Consider the following 23,327-nt stretch of genomic DNA (forward strand, 5'->3'; position numbering starts at 1 on the left):
AAACACACAAGAAGAATTTACGCTCACAGGCGAGGGTCTCGTGTGAATGAAATTGATTAGCATAGCTTACAGGCACAACTGTAGGCGGTGATCTTTCTTCCTTCCCTAGCAGAACACCAGATGTTGAAACCTCCCAACTTCCCGTTCGCACTCCTCCCGTCCACCACCCTCCCGTAAAAGTACTATTCCGCAGTTTCTTCTACGAAGATCCTAGCAAATTTTCTAAGTACCTTTAATAAAAATGAAGCACAACGAGCAACGAAACCGACTGTCAAATGAGATTTTACTCAAGTTGGTTTAAACTTATAGCACGGTGATTAGTAAAGAAATTTGGGTCTTTCGATCTGTCGGTTTCATCTGCGCTAGAATAACCACGAAATGGAGAACACATCAGTAACGCCTATTTTCAATGATCTTAACAGGTGATGAAGTCCCATACTCCTTGACAGAGCGTAGGGGAACGATGCGGAAGACTCGCACCGCCGTACTAAGCAAGGTCCTGGTGGACGTGGTTTGCCATTGCCTTCCTCCGACCATAATGGGGATCAATGATGATGATGAAGACGACACAACACCATCACGAGGCAGGTGAAAATCCCTGACCCCGCCGGGACTCGAACCCGGGACCCCGTGCTCAGGAAGCGAGAACGCTACCGCGACACCATGAGTTGCGGACAGCAGATGCTTGAACAGTGCAGCTGATATATGTTTACACGATGGTTAAACTTGTACTAAAAGAGTACAGCTGTCTCCAAGCACAAAGACTCTTGTAACATGAGGGGCGATCAAAAAGTTTCCGTCTGAGGGCGTTGGTGCAGTGTGTATATAACGTAGCGCTACTCCGATGCCCGTATACAAGCACCGACATGAGGGTAAGGGATTAGCGTGGCGATGGTGTCTCTCCGACCTGTGTGTGGTAAATGAGGAAACGTAAACTATGCCGACGTTATTACCAAATAAATTCAGACATGGACAACATGCTGCCATTGTTTTCTTAGCTGCCGAAGAAGAAATGCTGGTAGACATCCATCGGGGAGAGGAGGATGTGTTCGAGGCAGAAGTTCTGTCGAGAACTTCCGTTGTGGAATGCTGCGCGAAGACTTGCTTCTGTTCCATACTGACGCAAGTCCCCATATCGCAAATGTCGTAACGCAGAAGCAACGCCAACTCAAATGGGGGACACTCGTTCATCCCCTTTAGTTCTGATCACTCTCCATGCGATTAGACCGCCTTCGGCCCCTTAAAAACGGCGTTGAAGGGTAGACGATCCCTGTCGGATGAGGATATGCAGCAGGCAATTACGGATTATATCAAGCAGCAGGACACGTTGTTTTACCAAAAGGGTGCGTCGGCGGAATGATTGCCTCAGTGCTCAGGGCGATTTTGCTTGATTGGCCTCCCAATTCTGGACTGTAAGCAAACTTTTAAATCGTCCCTTATATCTTGTGGAGGCAGTGCTGGACAGCTTATAGAAAGGTTAAGAACTGCATTGTGAAATACATGGCTGTACAACAGTTTTTATTGGAGATGGCTAATTTCGGTCCAACACCAGACCATCTTTGGGTCTCAAATAGAACTCAGCTATGCATTCTCACAGTTGAATTGCGAAATGTAATTTATGAAACGTTCCACTACTTTGCTCAACATCCAGTCGTTACTTACCCAATCAATTCATTGATTCCTGGAAGATTTAACATTGATTATGCCGTTTTCCTTCCGTGCTCATGCTCAAATGCCACCAAGCATTAAAGGACTTTACATCTCAAGTCATCCGTTCCTTGGACCTAGAACTGCTTAAACCTAGGACGAGCCGGCCGTGGTGGTCTAGCGGTTCTAGGCGCTTCAGTCCGAAACCGCGCGACTGCTACGGTCGCAGGTTCGAATCCTGCCTCGGGCATGGATGTGCGTGGCGCCCTTAGGTTAGGTAGGCTTAAGTGATTCTAAGTTCTAGGGGACTGATGACCACAGCTGTTAAGTCCCATGGTGCTCAGAGCCATTTGAACCTAAGACGACATCACACACATCTATGCCTGCGGCAGGATTCGAACCTGCGACCGTAGCAGCAACGCGGTTCTGGACTGAAGCGCCTAGAACTGCTCGGCCATAGTGGCCGGCGATTGATTTCTTACTTTCACAAAATTTATCAGTACTCATTACTTGATTTATTTTGTAGCTTTCAGTCCGGAACCGCGCTGCTGCGACGGTCGCAGGTTCGAATCCTGCCTCGGGCATGGATGTGTGTGACGTCCTTAGGTTAGTTAGGTTTTAGTAGTTCTAAGTCTAGGGGACTGATGACCTCAGATGTTCAGTCCCATAGTGCTTAGAGCCATTTGAACCTTTTGATTTTTGTAGTTGCAGCACAGCTGGTCTCGTGGAGACTGTGAAAATAGACATACATACCTGCCAGTGTTCAGAGGGAACATCGCCAAACTTCTAAGATTCTGCCATAAATTCTGTGTGGAAATCGCGCATTGACGTTGCTCTAAAAAATGGTTCAAATGGCTCTGAGCACTATGCGACTTAACTTCTCAGGTCATCAGTCGCCTAGAACTTAGAACTAATTAAACCTAACTAACCTAAGGACATCACACTCATCCATGCCCGAGGCAGGATACGAACCTGCGACCGGAGCGGTCGCTCGGCTCCAGACTGTAGCGCCTAGAACAGCACGGCCGACGTTGCTCTCTCTCTCTCTCTCTCTCTCTCTCTCTCTCTCTCTCACTGAGTGAGAGTGTACAATTCGTTACACAACTATTCTGCTGTGTCAGATGTGTGCATAACAGTAAACACGTATTATATATACCGTATGACAATGCGAATGAGCCTGTAGATCGCACATCAGAAGCAACAAAGTGCAGGAAGATTAGAGATTGACATTCCGTCGATAGCGACGTCGTTAGAGATGCTGAATTAGCCTGGTTTAGAGCAGTAGGAGCAACTAGTTTACGGAAAGATCTCCATGGGGATGGCCGGTGTAGATTATAGCCCGCTCTCCGTGACTGCGACTTCTGTGCCGTAACGGTAGCGACCGCCTTCGTCCACTACAAATAAGTGTGACACTGCAGCTACTCGGTGGAAGTACGAGGAAGTGAATAACCTAACTGTAAATGTTGATGCATTAAGCTAGACTGGCCGTCTGCATTATTTCTGGTCCGCAGAACCGGAGTTAATTTGTCTTTCTTGTCTGGAAACGCGTCCGTGCAGAACTGTGTAAGTGTAGGAGGAGTGTAGCGGAATGGACTGGCAGCGAACTCGCGACCCGCGGTCTGACTCACCACCCGTCTGGGCTGGACACGGAAGCCGTGCTGTGTGGACGTGGGGGGGAGGCGCGGATAGAGGGAAGGGGGGCGGCGCGGACTTGTTTGAGACTGGCTCCTGGCCGGCCGCGCCAGGAGTCGAATATGGACTGCGAGGTTCAAGGACACACTCCCGCTGGCGTCGACCAGTCTTCCAGCGACCTTGACCTCAGGAGAGTTGCGAACACTGCTGATCCTTAATGATGCAACAACCGAACGGTTTTAACAACCATTTAGCTATTTTGTTTGTTTCGTTCAGTCTGTGTTTTCAGTCGAATGAAACAACGACATGAGACTAGTTTCTGCGGTCGTGTCAACTGTATGAATGCATTCACTCACTGTTCCGGTTTGAGGGTTTCTCTCAATGTGAGACAACCGACTGACACTGATCTCTGGTAGTCGCATTAATGTTTTGCATTTAGTCTCTGGGTATGAGGGATTTCATTTACGTACACTACTGGCCATTAAAATTGCTACACCACGAAGATGACGTTCTACAGACACGAAATTTAACAGACAGGAGAAGGTGCTGTGATATGCAAGTGATTAGCTTTTCAAAGCATTCACACAAGGTTGACGCCGGTGACGACACCTACACCGTGCTGACATGTGGAAAGTTTCCAATCGACTTCTCATACACAAACAGCAGTTGACCGGCGTTGCCTGGTGAGACGTTGTTGTGATGCCTCGTGTAAGGAGGAGAAATGCGTACCATCACGTTTCCGACTTTGATAAAGGTCGGATTGTAGCCTATCGCGATTGCGGTTTATAGTACCGCGACATTGCTGCTCGCGTTGGTCGAGATCCAACGATTGTTAGCAGAATATGGAATCGGTGGGTTCAGGAGGGTAATACGGAACGCCGTGCTGGATCCAAACGGCCTCGTATCACTGGCAGTCGAGATGACAGGCATCTTATCCGCATGGCTGTAACGGATCGTGCAGCCACGTCTCGATCCCTGAGTCCACAGATGGGGACGTTTGCAAGACAACAACCATCTGCACGAACAGTTCGACGACGTTTGCAGCAGCATGGACTATCAGCTCGGAGACCATGACTGCGGTTACCCTTGACGCTGCATCACAGACAGGAGCGCCTGCGATGGTGTACTCAACGACGAACCTGGGTGCACGAATGGCAAAACGTCATTATTTCAGATGAATCCAGGTTCTGTTTACAGCATCATGATGGTCGCATCCGTGTTTGGCGACATCGCATTGAACGCACATTGGAAGCGTGTATTCGTCATCGCCATACTGGCGTATCACCCGGCGTGATGGTATGGGGTGCCATTGGTTACACGTCTCGGTCACCTCTTGTTCGCATTGACGGCCCTTTGAACAGTGGACGTTATGTTTCAGATGTGTTACGACCCGTGGCTCTGCCCGTCATTAGATCCCTGCGAAACCCTACATTTCAGCAGGATAATGCACGATCGCATGTTGCAGGTCCTGTACGGGCCTTTCTGGATACAGAAAATGTTCGACTGCTGTCCTGGCCAGCACATTCTCCAGAACTCCCACCAAATGAAAACGTCTGGTCAATGGTGGCCGAGCAACTGGCTCGCCACAATACGCAAGTCACTACCCTTGATGAACTGTGGTATCGTGTTGAAGCTGCATGGGCAGCTGTACTTGTACAAGTCAAGCCATCCAAGCTCTGTTCGACTCAATGCCCAGGCGTATCAAGGGCGTTATTACGGCCAAAGGTGGTTGTTCTGGGTACTGATTTCTCTGGATCTATGCACCCAAATTGCGTGAAAATGTAATTACACGGCAGTTCTAGTATATTTGTCAATGAATACCCATTTATCATCAGCATTTCTTCTTGGTGTAGCAATTTTAATGGCCAGTAGTGTTCTAATATGGCATTCCGGTCATACATAAACCATTTCCTTAAATACGAATTTCTCGTACTTCTGCCGTTAAATATGGAGTTTTGGTTGGTTTTAAAATCTCAGTAACGTGTTACTTTATAAATTTGTTTAAATAAAAGAACAATTACATTTTTATTCAAATTTATTGAAGCTCTGTCACAGTCATCCCCCTGGTTTGCACGTGACGCGAACAGAAGGTACATAAGATACAATTTTCCATTTGTTTGTAATCTTAATAACTTGCTTTTTAAGTATATACTGTCATTGTCGGAAGGTGTTTTGGAATAAATATTCGTCATCATTCGTTAATTTACTTTGAATTTCTATAATTAATACTGTTCCATAATAAGCATTATCCTTGCTGATACTCTATGTTACACTGAATTTATCTTGAGGATCACTTTTTATCAGGTCATATTTTCATTTCCACGTCGCTGTTCCAGACACAAAGTTCACTGTTAAGAAAACGCCTATACATAAAAATGGTCGAAAAACTGAACTAAAAGCTACTTATTGACACAAAAAGAAACACATTTCTGGACGGCAACAACAGTTACGACAACTAAAACAGAGGGCACGCAACAATAATGATTTAACAACGGCTAAACGATCAACGTTTCCTCAGTAATAGTGTCGCAGTAGAGAGTACTGTAAGTATGAGGTGTGGCTAGAAAAAAACCAGACTAGTACTGGTGAAACAATAAAACGAATGCAATAAGGCTGAAAGTCGCGTGGCCTGTGAATTGACTCTCGCTCCGCCTACTGCTCGAGTTTCATCTGCCTCCTGCACTCAGTCTGCCCATGGCGTCTGTTTTAAGTAGTTGACGTTTTGTCTGTGCGTCGGAAAATGTTGAGTGTACAGAAAGAACAGCGTGTTAACATCAAATTTTGTTTCAAACTAGGAAAATCTGCAAGTGAAACGTTTGTAATGTTACAACAAGTGTACGGCGATGATTGTTTATCGCGAACACAAGTGTTTGAGTGGTTTAAACGATTTAAAGATGGCCGCGAAGACACCAGTGATGACACTCGCACTGGCAGACCATTGTCAGCACAAACTGATGCAAACATTGAAAAAATCGGTAAACTTGTTCGACAAGATCGCCGTTTAACAATCAGAGCAGAGTCTGAGTTAACTGGAGTTGACAAGGAAAGTGTTAGGCAGATTCTTCATGAAAGTTTCAACATGAACAAAGTGTGTTCAAAAATGGTTCCAAAGTGTCTCACAATTGAACAGAAGGAACGCCGAAGAATGATTTGTTCTGACACCCTGGAAAACATTGAAAGTGATCCCACCTTCTTACAAAATGTTATTACTTGCGATGAATCGTGGTTTTTAACTTACGATCCCGAAACTAAACGCCAATCGATGCACTGGAAAACTCCTGGTTCTCCACGACAAAAAAAAGCACGAATGTCAAAATCGAAATTCAAGGCAATGATGATTGTTTTTTTTTGACATCAAAGGGATTGTGTACATTGATTGGGTACCAGAGGGACAAACAATGAATCAGCATTACTACATTAGCGTCCTGGCTACCCTACGTGAGCGAGTACGGAGAAAACGGAACGATTTGTGGAGAAAAAAGTCATGGATTCTTCACCAAGACAATGCCCCAGCTCACAGTGCGTTGTCAGTGAAGACGTTTTTGGCAAAACACATTCCCATCTTAGATCATCCACCCTACTCACCTGATTTGGCCCCCTGTGACTTTTTTCTTTTCCCTAAAGTCAAGTCAGCTTTGAAAGGAACTAGATTTGAGACTGTTGAAGCAGTAAAAGAAAAAGCGACGGAAGTAATGTATGGACTTACCGAAAATGATCTGCAGCATTGCTATGAACAGTGGAAAATTCGTATGGAGCGGTGTAGAGACCGAGGAGGAGAGTACATTGAAGGAGATAACATGAAATTGTAAATAATTGTAAATAAATGTTTTTTCCAGCATCAGTCCGGTTTTTTTCTAGCCGCACCTCGTATATGTGGTGCCTTAGGTGATCGAAAGCTGTGGTTAAAAACGGTTTCTTTCATTTACAGCTCTTGGCGGTTCTGAAACACGACTGAAATGATACGATGGAATGGCATCTTTGGCCTGGAGACACCGTCTGAGGTTTGTTAGGCTGCCTGTGCAAGTCTTTCTATTTGTCAACACTTCGGCGACTTGTGCGTCGATGAAGAGGAGCTGAAATGATGAGTACAGTACAATCACCCAGTCCTCGAGCGAAGAAATTCGCCCACCCGGCCAGGAATCGAACCCGGAACACCGCGATCTAGAGACAGCGACGTTAAACACTATTTATCAGACCACGAGTTGCGGACTGAAATAAGAATGCTTTCGAATTAGTACGGGATGCTGAGTCATCAAGGAATTGTCAGTTTGGTTGCGGAAGGAAGTGTGGTGATTAAAAATTGTAGAGGGAAACGAAGCCTCATACAGTAAGCAGGTTCAGTGGATGTGGGCTACGGTAGTTACGCAGAAATGAAGGGTCTTGCACAGGACAGAAAAGCATGAAGAGCTGCATCAAACCTCTCTTCGGTCTGAAGACAACAACAATGTTTGTATAGTCAGGGAATGATGATAGTAAATGCCGAGTACAACGTGGACTGTCAACATAGCCATGACACTGAGGGCGTGGTCTACCATTACCTGTCTGCGGCACAGTGAACGACGGGTTAGATGCGCAGATATACAGCGTAGATGGCCGTAGTATGTGAGTGGTCGTGAAGTTTAGTGTCGTATGTGTGTCATGGGCGCATAGGCAAATGAAAGAGAGAGAGAGAGAGAGAGAGAGAGAGAGAGAGAGAGAGAGCGAGAGAGAGTGAGAGAGAAAGAGAGTGAGGGGGGGGGGGGGGGAGAAGGAGGGAGAGAGAAGGAGACTTCGACTACCTCAATCTTCCCTGCCTGTCACAACGATTCCAAGGAGTTTGAACAATCAGACGAGGGAGCTGTTGTAATTAAGGATGCACCACTTTTGCTATACTTCGTTGTGACTGACTTTCCAGCGAGCCGGGTAGTAGCTGCCAGCCACCATCCGTTCGTAATTCATTCGCGAGTGCCCCCTTCCCTACTGAAATCTGTAAATCATAGAATTGCCGGCCGAAGTGGCCGTGCGGTTAAAGGCGCTGCAGTCTGGAACCGCAGGACCGCTACGGTCGCAGGTTCGAATCCTGCCTCGGGCATGGATGTTTGTGATGTCCTTAGGTTTAACTAGTTCTAAGTTCTAGGGGACTAATGACCTCAGAAGTTGAGTCCCATAGTGCTCAGAGCCATTTGAGCCATAGAATTATTTTATTCAAGCTATAGCTCGACCTATTACAACGATCCGAAATCCAGTCAGCTACTGCCCGATTGAGTGTATTGTATGATTATTCAGGCGCAGAACTGTATCACGATGTTACGTTGTAATCATTAATTTACATGAGGCGTCATATATCAGACAGAGTATTTCAAAACATAAACTAAAGAACAGTTTAACTACAAAACTTACTCTGGATACATTTTTCGTTCCATTAGCACACAATATTGCATAATAAGTTACTTTCGGGAAAATGTAAGAAGGCACGTGATTTTTCAAAAAGATTCCAACTTCGTTTAGTCCAATTTTATTGTTCTTGTTCTTGCTACCATGTGCCAGTATCTTTAAAAGGCTGAACTAACAAAGACTACAGTTGATTACTAGTCATTTATTTCGATATTGTCTTTTGAATGCAAGTATGCCTGCAGTAAACTCAAACGTCACACAGAATGCAACACAACGACAACCTCTACTGTAGAACCTATATTTTGCGCTCGCTCTCACCTATTAAATGATACAGCAGTTTGACAAGATTAGTTTATTTAATGTATCTATTACTATTTTGTGTGTAATAAAATTTGATATGTATGCATCAATGCCATTCATTCCATTTTATTTTGAGAAATATCGATACTGTACACTGTGTTTCTTAAATTTCAAACACACCAACTGCCGTCTACAATAGTGTAAAAAGTAATATTTCCTTATATAGCGTCGTTTAATTATAAAGAGTCACTCAAACTTACACAGCATGTACGATAAGTGAGCATCACCAAAGATGTATAAACAACCCTTAAAACATCTTTATCACATACAATATCTTTAATCTCTAGGTATATTATCATGAAACTGCTTTGACCATTTGCACATGTTTTTATTCTCTGTTATGTGTTCGCTGTTCTGTCCCATGGAGGATGAATTACAAATATATTTGTATAATCATTTTTAATAATTTATCAAATATAACGAAGAGAGGATAACTGTACGGAACCTTTGAAAGGAACTCAGTATTCAACAATTAAAGTAAGTACAGACAGTTGTTTGTTAAGATTTTTCTGCCATCGTGAAACTTTTCCGAAATTTAAAGAGCTAACATCCACAGGCCTACATCTTTATTCTCTAAAAAAATGTAAAGTGGGTGGTTTTTCGTGTGACGCTAACATAATGATACAATATCTGTATGCATGTATTTCACTATACAGGGCCAGAGAACCGTTAAACGCATCGAGAAATAGGTCGTACTTAATGTATTCCGAAAATTTTTATAAAAAAAAATCGGTTACAATCGATGCATCAGATTACAGGAACAACATTTAAGCGTGCCAGTTTCTTTGTAGAATATGTTAGGGACGCGAAGAACGAAGCAGAACACGAATAAACGATCCACTTCCGATTGTTGGCTTCAGTGACTTCAGTATTTGGTTATACGTAGATGTAATATCCTGCGTTTGCAGCACTTTTTCTTCCTTCGTTTTCTCACCAAGTCTTGCGTATCCTATGTGAAGTATATTATACGAGTTTTGCCGTTTACGTTTTGCCGTTTATTGATTAATCCTTCTTACAAATTATAGAAAACTGCACGTGATGATTTATTTTAGCCCGCATTTCGTCGTTTTCATGAATGACGTATACATGGGTGCGGATCTCCGCTACCGGCTGAGAAGCTGCAGGTTAAATGGGCCAGTAAGTCGGCGTGTAATAGGAGAGGCTGCAACATAGACGTTACCTTTGTAAACATGTGCAGTTGGACTAGACATGGCGTGGTTTAAATTCCCGGGGAAGGAGAATCCAGTGACGTAGTAACAAAAGCGCGGCAACACATATTGCAATGTTGACTTCCGCGTTCAACGTAAGTTAATACGATCAGTTGAAGCGTTAATAGAGCCTCTATTACAAATAACGTTTTGTGGAGCGTATCCGAACAGCAGGTGGCATTTCTGACACAGCTGCCGACGTAGCTATTTTTCTTCGTGTTAACAGCAGGAATCAATGTAATGGCACCACGGCACTAAAAGCCTTAAATGTTGCAGGATGCGACAGAGGTCAACATATGTTTAGTCAGTTAGTGTTTGTGTTGAAGCCATGTGCTGCTTAGCTCGTTCAGTTTAAATGTAGTTCTGGGGATTCTAAAATAAAAATGAGTGATGTATCAGTATAATAATTTTGACATTTTCTGGTGGTGGTCTGATTTTTTTCGGTCCTAAGTTCCTTGTTTAAGAACTCAGTAGGCTGACGTTATCGCCAATTCCTCAACTGGTATTCGCGATGTATGTTTGCCACACATTCGCTCATCTTTTTGTTTTTTCGGAAAGTGTTGTCATTGGTACAAGTTTACACAATTGTAAATGCCTCACGTTAGCTGTTTATATAAAGCATTTAATTATTTTTTAAATGTTTTAGTTCCAGTTGGGTCATTAGCTTGTATGAAAGATTTTTTATTTTTTATTTATTTATTTTTAACCACAAACTCCTGCATTTACACTACCTGTAATAACTTGTCTGTTGTATTATAGAAATTTCTCTCTGTAGTTGTGGAGACATTCCCATATTAACTGAGCGTTCAGTTTACTAATGTTATTAGCAGTACATGGCAGCAGTGGTAATGTCAGCTGTGAGAATACAGTGGGCATGCTTGTGTGTGTTTTGGGGTGAGAGAGAGGGGGAGGGGAGGGTCACGGTTGTTCACTAGGACACAAATGCAACCAATTGTAACAGTCCATTATACTTCTTATGAATGTAGTCATTTTTTGGAGTTATAACCCTTTCTGCATCGACTACGAAAAGCCCGCATCTCGTGGTCGTGCGGTAGCGCTCTCGCTTCCCACGCCCGGGTTCCCGGGTTCGATTCCCGGCGGGGTCAGGGATTTTCTCTGCCTCGTGGTGGCTGGGTGTTGTGTGATGTCCTTAGGTTAGTTAGGTTTAAGTAGTTCTAAGTTCTAGGGGACTGATGACCTTAGATGTTAAGTCCCATAGTGCTCAGAGCCATTTGAACCATTTTGACTTCGAAAATTAAAAAGTTCACTGTCTTTACCTTGAAACTTTTCTCAATATCCTCACATTATCCTGCAGTGAAACTGCTTCCAGTATTCGATACAAGCCTCCATTTTATTTTTTAGGAGTTATGTAGCTCAGCTAATTCCTTCATTATACGGTAACGTTCTGAGATGACATTGTGGGGGATGGTATCCCTAGGTTTTGCAAGCTGTTTTTGCGCTTATGGTAGTTTATTATTTTTGTTTTCCGCAGTGTATTATCAGCAGATAGTGATTTCCTTGTATTGATGATGCGCCTTTTTGTGTTTCGTATACTTCCATATATTTTTAATTCAGAACTATGCCAAGGTGATCCTGTGACTCCTCCACCTTTTCCCCCGTAAACCCGTTTGTAAGCAAATTTAATGAAAATGAAATATTATTGAAAAATATTGCTGAAGTGAGCTACATTAGTGAGAAATATTGCACACAGCAAATTAAATGAGCGTTTTAGTAAATAAATTACGAATTGGTTTTAGCAGATGTATAATAAAAAACAGATTTTATTTGTTTCTCGTAAACTATTAATAAGAAATAAAAGAAAATGGACTATAATTAATAGCTGAGACGTATCACTTTACAGGAATTGTGTTTTTATTATAACTTCTCTTTGTATTTCCTTGCATTGAGTGAGGTTAACTCACTGATTATGTCATTATGATGTTTCGCGTCTGTTTGGTATTCTATCGATGAGGTACCTAAATGTGACAGTCCTCTCCCACCCGCACTCGACCTTAACTAGATTTTTACCATCTTCAATTTGCTGAAACTGCTTTCACAAGATGTTGCAGTCACTGCTATTGCCATAAATATCCTCAAAGCTATTTAGATGTTTGGGTAAGCTGCTCGTGGACAGTTTTTCTTTTCTTTTTTAGCTTACGCTCTTCATCACCCGCTCGCTGACCTTTGTAATCATAATATACTGCAGCGAAGTGGTAGCAAGAACGTTGCTGAACATCAACAAGCGCACTGTTATCGCATAAATCATGTTAGGGAGAGACGTCTGTTCGGTAGCCGTTGTTTCTTTAATACGTACTTGCACGGAGCGCCACTGTGACAACAGCATGCGATAAGTCACGGGCCGAGGGAAAAGTTTCTTCTCGTGGACAGAAGATAGGAAAGGGAGGGATAGAAGAACTCACCTAACTCTCCCTGTCAGTTCTTACATCATCTTCCTGTCTGTTTTTTGGTCAATTTTTGCGCCCACCATGCAGGTCCCATCGCCACGCTAGGGTTGCCAACTTTTTTTGTCAAAATAAGAAAGACTTCGACCCGACAAAATTAATAGGCCTAACACAATTTATTTAAATCTTAAAAAAGTTTTATTGCATGGAACAACCAAAAGAACTTCGTCATAGCAATTCTAAGCTGAAGGTGTACAGAATTTTTTACTTAAAACTATATTTGTTTATACTTTGGCAGCAGTCTGAAGTCTGCGGACGTTCTTTACAAATTGGACAAATTCATCACATGTGTAGCAAAAATTAACACTTATTAGTAGTTCACCTTTCATTAAATCTAGATTGCAATGGTTCCTATCATCAGACCATTTGCTGTTCATTAAAGAAAAAATTCTTTCAGTGAGAGCATTAGATGCCGGAGTACTGAGAACAAAGCCAAGAATCTTATTTATCTCCTTGGCTTTAATTCCTTTGGCCTCTGCCTCAATCATCGCGGATACTCACTCTTCAACTGTGCTACCGTTGGTGGCAATTTTTGTGTTTATTATAATTGTCAAAGAACAAAATTCATTGTAGATGTTATCTTCATTTATGTCTATCTGAATATGAGTAGGCATGTTCTGAAAATCATTAAAATTAACTGAATTCTTTAGAGACAGTGGGAGCAAGGACTGAATTGTAGCATTGTCTGAAATGTTTACACTTTCTACAACGTAAGTATGAAAGATATGATAAAATTCAACAAGATTACTTTGAATTTTCTTTTGATTAACAGGATCTAATCTATTTGAAATCTTGTGTGTATTGCTTCGAAAAACGAGTCATCTTCCCTTTGCAAAATTTTCTTCGACGAAGCTTCAGTGGCACTACAGGACTCCATTATAGTTAAATCTGAAATCTCCAGATATTTTGAGGTTTCCAAAATAACATTTCCAATGTAAGAAAAAATGTGAAGATATGTTTCTAGAATTAACATTTTTTTTAATATAATCCATCATGGAGTCGAGGTAGCAGTTGTCGTTATACTGGTTATCACTGTTAGCATTCAACCGCGATTCTTATACACATATTTTAACAAGGCGTTTCAAGAGGCAATGCTCTCATCATCAGGTTGTAAAGTCTATGTCATGAAATTAAACGGACTAAAAAGACAAAATACCACCACAAACAGTTGGGAAGTCCATATAGTAAAACAGAACTAAAAGTATATTTGACTGTGGGTCCTCGTCTTACATTGAAGTTGTTGACACAAGTCGATGGCCATCCCATACCTACCAAGTACGCTGTCGCACTGTGCCGGCTCGGGAGCTGTTGTGGACTGACGTGCCTAGGTGTTGTGGCGTCGTTACAGCCGTGTGCTTGACAATAACGTTATGCTGTTGGACGCCTTATTTCCTTATTGCATTGGTCTGCCATCGTTAGCCTCTAAAACTCCGTCAGTGACGTGCTACCAACTTAAAGTCGCATACCTACCCTAAAATAATTCTAAAAACCCGCTAAAAAATCTCATTTCTTTAAAATTATCTTGTGCATTTAGAATATTGCTTTGTTTCTTTTCATGGATAGCTATCTCCAATTCCTCTAGTAAATCAAATTTCCTCCCTTTCTTTTCCACATGCAATATTTCCACGTTATCTTCTATGCTATTAAGGGGATGGCCTGTTTCATATATATGGTTCGCAACAGCTGATTTGTCATAATTTCCTAACCTGAACGCATCTTAATGTTCTTTATACCGGATAGCGAATGATCTTTCTGTCTGCCCTATATATTTTGCATCACAAGTTCTGCCCTGAATCTTATAAACTCCCGATCTTTCAAACTTATTTCTCTTCTCGCCAATATCGTGCTTAAGGCTATACCTCACTAGGTTATTAGTCTGAAAAGCTATTTTAACATCGTATGGCTTAAAAATATTTGCTATCTTTTGTGACACTGTTCCGTAGTATGGCATCGTGATAATTTTCTCTTTCTCTCCATCAGGTTTCTTCTTTTTGCGCTTATTACTTTTCCGTAACAGTTTTTTAACCATATCTATTCTGTAACCGTTATTCATCGCTATTCTCTTAACGGTATTAATTTCAGTCTCCCTATCTTTTTCGCTCATAGGTATATTGACTGCCCTATGCACGAGACTACGGAAAGCAGCTTCTTTATAAGCCTGCGGATAGCATGAATCATTCGGGATCACGGAATCAGTCGTAGTTTGTTTTCTATAAACGGAGAACGCATGTTTGTTGCCCTGCTTTTTTATATTCAGGTCCAGGAACTGTAAACAATTGTCAGTTTCATACTCCACGGTAAATTCTATTTTATTATGTGCGTCGTTGAACTTTTTTATTATTTCCTCAATGTCCACACGGGAACCATCGACAAGTAACAGAGTGTCGTCAACATAACGTTTGTAATAAACAATTTTATCCATAATGTTATCGTCAGAATTTAGAACTTTATCTTCAAGGTCGTTGATAAAAATGTCCGCCATTGTTCCTGAAATACTGGACCCCATGGCTAACCCATCGTCCTGAATATAAAATTTGTTATTAAACGTAAAATAATTAAAACTTGTAATGAGCTGTAGGAGTTCAATAAATTCAATTGTCTCTTGCGTTGAAATTTTACCGTATTTAAGGAAATTTCTCTTAATAATTTCTATAGTTTCGTTAACCGGAACACTGGAGTATAAGTTCTTAACATCCAACGAAACCAAACGGGAAGTGTCAGTGACTGGCATATCTTTAATTTCACCTATCATGGTCATACTACCACGCACCGAATAGTTATTTTTATACACGTAAGTCTTTTTCAGAATTTGGTTCAACAATTTCGTTATTTTATATGCTGGACTATTTCGACCGTTAACAATCGGACGAACCGGATGCAGATATTTATGTATCTTCACCTGTGATCTTAATTTGGGGGCCGTTGGATTCATGATAACACATCTGTTTTCGGCTTCTGTCAGCAGGAAGTGTGTGCGTTTAAGAACATTTTTTAGTTTAATTTGGAAATTGGCTGTTATGTCTTTCGGAATTTCCGTAATGCCATTTTCGACAAAAAACGCTAAGGTCTTCGAAACGTACTTCTCCTCTTTTCATATTACGACCGTATTCCCCTTATCCGCTTTTGTGGCAATAGCTTTCACTTCATTAAGTTTTTTATTTATAGAATCGACAGTTAGTCGGTCTGCTCTAGTCTTATGATTAACACTATTCCGCTTATTTAGTTCATTTTTTACTTTTTATGTAGCTTATGACTGATATGCCCGGTTTCATTATTACTTAATTTGGCAATTTCTGTTGTCATTTTAGTGAGGGCAATTACTTCTTTCGCGATCTTCTTGTTAAATGACGGCTCAATATTAAACTTTAATGCCTTATTTAACATTTCTACTTCTGTATTATCAAATGCAATATCCGTTTTGTTAACCACCCGTCGATAAAAGTCTAAAGACGAAAGGCTTCGTTGTTGATCTTTTCCATCTTCGCGCGTGTTATTACTTAATTTACGAAGTTTTTTATCTTGTTTTTCTTTTTTCTTTATAAACTCCTTCTGTAGTATTTTGTGAAGTCTACATGTAACCTCTTCCCATACGTTCACCGGTAATATTTCCTTGACCTTAGTCTCTGCTTGAACTATTTGTTTTTTAATTAAGTCTTTCTTTTTATACAGATATTTAATTTCTGCGCGTATCCAAAACTTTTTTGCTTTTTCAACAGCTAGTCGTCCCGCCCATGACTTGCGATCACAAAGTTTCAACTTCACGTAATTCGGGATAACATGATTCTTCACACATTCTTTGTTAAAGCTTATGTTTGCGGCAGTTTTTAATAACTTACGTCTTAAATTTTTGTATTTATACACTAACCTCAATGTCTCGCCTGACACTAACGATTTAATATAATCCATTATGGAGTCGAGGTAGCAGTTGTCGTTATACTGGTTATCACTGTTAGCATTCAACCGCGATTCTTATACACATATTTTAACAAGGCGTTTCAAGAGACAATGCTCTCATCATCAGGTTGTAAAGTCTATGTCATGAAATTAAACGGACTAAATAGACAAAATACCATCACAAACAGTTGGGAAGTCCATATAGTAAAACAGAATTAAAAGTATATTTGACTGTGGGTCCTCGTCTTACATTGAAGTTGTTGACACAAGTCGATGGCCGTCCCATAGCTACCAAGTATGCTGTCGCACTATGCCGGCTCGGGAGCTTTTCTTGCATGTAGAAAAGAAAGGGAGGAAAGTTGATTTACTAGGGGAATTCGAGATAGCTATCCATCAAAAGAAACAAAGCAATATTCTAAATACACAAGATAATTTTAAAGAAATGAGATTTTTTAGCGGGTTTTTAGAATTATTTTAGGATAGGTATGCGACTTTAAGTTGGTAGCATGTCACTGACGGAGTTGCTAGAGGCTAATGATGGCAGACCAATGCAATAAGGAAATAAGGCGCTCAATAGCATAACGTTATTGTCAAGCACACGGCTGTAACGACGCCACAACACCTAGGCACGTCAGTCCACAACAGCTCCCGAGCCGGCACAGTGCGACAGCATACTTGGTAGCTATGGGACGGCCATCGACTTGTGTCAACAACTTCAATGTAAGACGAGGACCCACAGTCAAATATACTTTTAGTTCTGTTTTACTATATGGACTTCCCAACTGTTTGTGATGGTATTTTGTCTTTTTAGTCCGTTTAATTTCATGACATAGACTTTACAACCTGATGATGAGAGCATTGTCTCTTGAAACGCGTTGTTATAATATGTGTATTAGAATCGCGGTTGAATGCTAACAGTGATAACCATTAACATTTTGCTTGTATCCTCATCACTAAAACACAATTTAAAAGCTTTTGGGGTTTCATTTGTGCTTTGAAAATAACATATTATTGGCTACCAGTTCTTTATTAGCTTATGAGCATCTGGCGTGAGGGACAGCCACCTAGTAGGCGCATGCCTTAAAATTTCACACCAATCAGTACCAACAAAATTAAAGAAATTCTTCCCTGCGTTTTGCTGACATTGAAAAGTGTCCATAAATCTTAACAACGATCATTTCTATGTCTACATCTAATACATCAGAAGCGTATTTAGTGCCACTGTGGATTATGTGATTTGTGCAGTTTGCTTTAAATATTTTATTATTTTTCTTACTCAACAATTTCATTACCGATTTATTTTTGACATATTTGACACTTGCATTATCGGCACTATAAGACGAAATATTATTTACATTTAATGAATGAGATTAAAGGGAGTTTTCTGTCAAAGCATGAATACCACTAGCACTCTCATCTGCTTGTTCCACAAAATCTAGTAGTTTATTTCTGATGCTAGCACAAGGTTCAAAGTACCAGATTACTACAGGAAACATTTCCCTGTTCTTGTAATTTGACGCATCTGAAGCCACAGAAAAAAAGGGTGCTACACTTGTCTGGATCATTAAGTGCATTTAGGAAATCACTTACACTTCCAGGCGCTAATACGATTTCTGCTTTCGTCCTGCCACAACGTATTGTTTTGGCCACTTCCGAATCCATAAATACGTTCTTTGCAAGTTTATTTGCACAGTCCATGCTAATATAATTTATGTTGTGTTTCAATGTATGATACACAAACGATAACTCACCCACTGCAGCTTTGTCGGATTCGCCACCGGTGGGAGTATCACTTAGGCACTGAAAATAGCTGGATATCTTACAAGGGGAGGCCACGACGTTTGGACGCGGATTTACTGCAAATTTCGTAGAATCGTAGTACTCCATGAGGACAACAAAATGTGTAAGCAGTAGCGCGTGCTTCGCAAGCGTTATTGAGAAAATCGCATGTGTGTGTGGGCGTGGCCATTTTAACCATGAAGCGGCTGCAGCCGAGTGGTGCCGGCACGGTAGCTCAGCGTGTTCGGTCAGAGCGTTAGCTACCCTTTATCATAAAAAAACTAAGCGAACGGATCATTGACATTCTGAATGGGACGTCCACCATGAACAAATTCAACGAACAATGTAGAACAAATTTTTTTTTTTTTTTTTTTTTTTTTAAGTGTTTGCCGTTCAAGCCGCTGGATCGCTGGATCGAGTTGCGTTCGCCCAACAGTCATTTTCGTTATTATTTATATTACAAGTGATATAATGGGGAAAGTAAGTGTAATCGGATGAAATTTTATTAAATTTACAATGTTATTTGGGAGTCTTCTAATTTTTATTATGACAAATAATGTAATAGTCGTAAGTATCGACTAGTAAACGACCAAATGCGTAAAATCATACTGAAAATGTATGCTTGTCTGTGATTTGAGAAATCCCTTATACCTGGAAGGAGCCCGACACGACTTGTTACCTCCAAGTTTTGACCGGCACAGACGGCTTTCGACATTACGAGTACAACTTGCAGGATGGTATTTTTCGTAAAAACATGGAAAACATAAAGTTAAACGGTACCATCTCCATTGAATAAATACTATGTTTCCTAATACGCAAGGTCTTTTGACGTTTTCTGTGGAAAAACAAACCTTGTTAACATTTTCAAAAACCTCTCTTTCAGACGATAGTTTGGAAGCAAACGATGCATAACGCAATATTTCCTTAAAAATGGCGCTGATAGTTGGTTATGCAGTATCGAGTGTATTTTAATAGCGTCTTTAAAAAAAGATTTTGTTCTATATTGTTCGCTGAATTTGTTCAGGGCGGTCGTCCGATGACACCCGTTCAGTCTGCTCGTTTATCTGTTCGCACAGTTCTTTTATTAGAAAGGGAAGCTAACGTTCTGACCGAACACGCTGAGCTACCGTGCCGTCACCACTCGACTGCAGTCGCTTTATGGTTAAAATGGCCACGCACAGATATACACTCCTGGAAATTGAAATAAGAACACCGTGAATTCATTGTCCCAGGAAGGGGAAACTTTATTGACACATTCCTGGGGTCAGATACATCACATGATCACACTGACAGAACCACAGGCACATAGACACAGGCAACAGAGCATGCACAATGTCGGCACTAGTACAGTGTATATCCACCTTTCGCAGCAATGCAGGCTGCTATTCTCCCATGGAGACGATCGTAGAGATGCTGGATGTAGTCCTGTGGAACGGCTTGCCATGCCATTTCCACCTGGCGCCTCAGTTGGACCAGCGTTCGTGCTGGACGTGCAGACCGCGTGAGACGACGCTTCATCCAGTCCCAAACATGCTCAATGGGGGACAGATCCGGAGATCTTGCTGGCCAGGGTAGTTGACGTACACCTTCTAGAGCACGTTGGGTGGCACGGGATACATGCGGACGTGCATTGTCCTGTTGGAACAGCAAGTTCCCTTGCCGGTCTAGGAATGGTAGAACAATGGGTTCGATGACGGTTTGGATGTACCGTGCACTATTCAGTGTCCCCTCGACGATCACCAGTGGTGTACGGCCAGTGTAGGAGATCGCTCCCCACACCATGATGCCGGGTGTTGGCCCTGTGTGCCTCGGTCGTATGCAGTCCTGATTGTGGCGCTCACCTGCACGGCGCCAAACACGCATACGACCATCATTGGCACCAAGGCAGAAGCGACTCTCATCCCTGAAGACGACACGTCCCCATTCGTCCCTCCATTCACGCCTGTCGCGACACCACTGGAGGCGGGCTGCACGATGTTGGGGCGTGAGCGGAAGACGGCCTAACGGTGTGCGGGACCGTAGCCCAGCTTCATGGAGACGGTTGCGAATGGTCCTCGCCGATACCCCAGGAGCAACAGTGTCCCTAATTTGCTGGGAAGTGGCGGTGCGGTCCCCTACGGCACTGCGTAGGATCCTACGGTCTTGGCGTGCATCCGTGCGTCGCTGCGGTCCGGTCCCAGGTCGACGGGCACGTGCACCTTCCGCCGACCACTGGCGACAACATCGATGTACTGTGGAGACCTCACGCCCCACGTGTTGAGCAATTCGGCGGTACGTCCACCCGGCCTCCCGCATGCCCACTATACGCCTTCGCTCAAAGTCCGTCAACTGCACATACGGTTCACGTCCACGCTGTCGCGGCATGCTACCAGTGTTAAAGACTGCGATGGAGCTACGTATGCCACGGCAAACTGGCTGACACTGACGGCAGCGGTGCACAAATGCTGCGCAGCTAGCGCCATTCGACGGCCAACACCGCGGTTCCTGGTGTGTCCGCTGTGCCGTGCGTGTGATCATTGCTTGTACAGCCCTCTCGCAGTGTCCGGAGCAAGTATGGTGGGTCTGATACACCGGTGTCAATGTGTTCTTTTTTCCATTTCCAGGAGTGTATATATATATATTCGACGACCGAAATTATCTTGCGATTTTCTCAAAAAAATGGTTCAAATGGCTCTGAGCACTATGGGACTTAACATCTATGGTCATCAGTCCCCTAGAACTTAGAACTACTTAAACCTAACTAACCTAAGGACAGCACACAACACCCAGCCATCACGAGGCAGAGAAAATCCCTGACCCCACCGGGAATCGAACCCGGGAACCCGGGCGTGGGCGATTTTCTCAGTAACGCTTAAGAAGTACGCGTTACTACTTACAAATTTTGTTGTCCTCATGGAGTACTACGAATGTACGAAGTTTACAGTAAATCCGCCTTCCAAACGTCGTGGCCTCCCCTTGTTAGGTGTTTTACTTCCCCTAACTCTGCTTTTGTGTCTTTCGGTGTTAGCGTGCTGCTGACAGTCTGTATTACCACCATGTGCTACGCTGAATTCACACTTGCACGGGAGATTGGTTCAAATGGCTCTGAGCACTGTGGGACTCAACATCTGAGGTTATCAGTCCCCTAGAACTTAGAACTACTTAAACCTAACTAACCTAAGGACACCACACAATTCCATGCCCGAGGCACACGGGAGATGGTATCTCTCGTATAAAATAAAATCGGGAGACGGGAGTAGGCTTAAAAATTCAGAAGAATACGGGAGTTCGCGTATAATACGGGAGAGTTGGCAACCCTACGCGCCGCCCTTTTGGGACGGCTCTGCTTTAGTTGTCGTAGATGTGTAAGCCGCGTGGTCTAGGGCACCTTGCCGCGGTTCGCGCGGCTCCCCCCGTCGGAGGTTCGAGTCCTCCCACGAGCGTATGTATGTGTATTGTCCTTAGCGTAAATTAGTTTACTTTGAAGTAAGTAGTGTGTAAGCCTAGGGACCGATGACCTCAACAGTTTGGTCCCATAGGAACCTATCATAAATTAAAAAAAAAAAAAAAGAAATTAAAAAAAAATTGTGTGATTTTGGTTTATTACATAGAATCCGGCAAAGGTGTCGAATGGCTTATGTTATATTTTCTACTCCTAAGGTGCATTTCATTACTGATTCTAATATTTCGGTGTTTGCCCTATTTTTCTCTGCTTTAATAATATCACTAAAAGATATGTGTCGGTAAGACATCGGGGAATTACAATTCTTTATAACCTTTGTTGTTGAACATCTTGAGGCAGCACACACATCTGTTGACAGGATTCACAGTAACCAGTTATTGTTTAGGTTTTGAAATTTAGTTTGTTAACTCGCATTACTTTCGGGTGTATTTATGTTTATCCGTGGAAGATGCTCATTTAGTTCAACAGTACAAGCAAGCTGCAATTTGCTTCCTCTTCCCCATTTCTTGTTGTTAGTTACTTTTATTTTTCATTGGTGATGTGTGCGGAATGCATGTCAGGGCGTATAATGTACACACTTTGAAAACATAATATGTTGTTAATGAAGTCTTCTGCCAGATTCCATAAATGTTTTAAATGTTTCAGTTAAATTTAACCGAAAAATTTAAGTCGTAGTAGTAGAAGATGTGACTTTTCACAATGTGTGTCATATTCAAGATTTTCGCCGGCCGCCGTGGCTGAGCGGTTCTAGGCGCTTCAGTCCGGAACCGCGCGACTGCTACGGTCGCAGGTTCGAATCCTGCCTCGGGCATGGATGCGTGTGATGCCCTTAGGTTAGTTAGGTTTAAGTAGTTCTAAGTTCTAGGGGACTGATGACCTCAGATGTTGAGTCCCATAGTGCTCAGAGCCATTTGAACCATTCAAGATTTTCGTGTTTAGGGCCCTATTTACACATCGGTGGCTCTTTAATATGTATGGTGTGAGCAAAAGTCAAGAAAGATTAACGAAATTTCTATTTTTAATTTTTTTTGTGGTGGTCATAAAGTGAACCTTCTTGGTAGTTCGAGTTAATGCCAGTGCATTGGATTTGTTAAGAGGGTGCTAAAAGGTATGTTCAGGTTCTGGATCTCATGCACACTTCAGTACCTCTTTAAAAAAGAACCTTCTTAACGTAAGTTAACAACAATTAGCTACTTATGTTTTTAATTTATATTTAATTGTTTTGCGGGGGAGGGGGGGGGGGGCGGGAGTGGACATAAAGCACATCGTCCCCCCTCTTTGGTAATTCGCGTTATGGAAAATATGTTGGTATTGCTAGCGTTAAAAATTATACTGCACAAAAGTGAGTGTCAACTACTGATTACTGCCAGGCGTTTCCATAATATAAAATTGTCTTTTAACTCCTTGGTCCAGTTCGCCATTGGATGCCGTTTATCGCGCTGTACCTTATGTACAAAGTGTTTTCATTGTGGAACATAATAGTAGGTGCATCGAAAAAGAGCGCGATAATCATCTCGAATTCCTGAATTA

This window comes from Schistocerca serialis, chromosome 8 (genome assembly GCF_023864345.2).
Source record: "Schistocerca serialis cubense isolate TAMUIC-IGC-003099 chromosome 8, iqSchSeri2.2, whole genome shotgun sequence".
Classification (NCBI taxonomy): Eukaryota; Metazoa; Arthropoda; class Insecta; order Orthoptera; family Acrididae; genus Schistocerca; species Schistocerca serialis.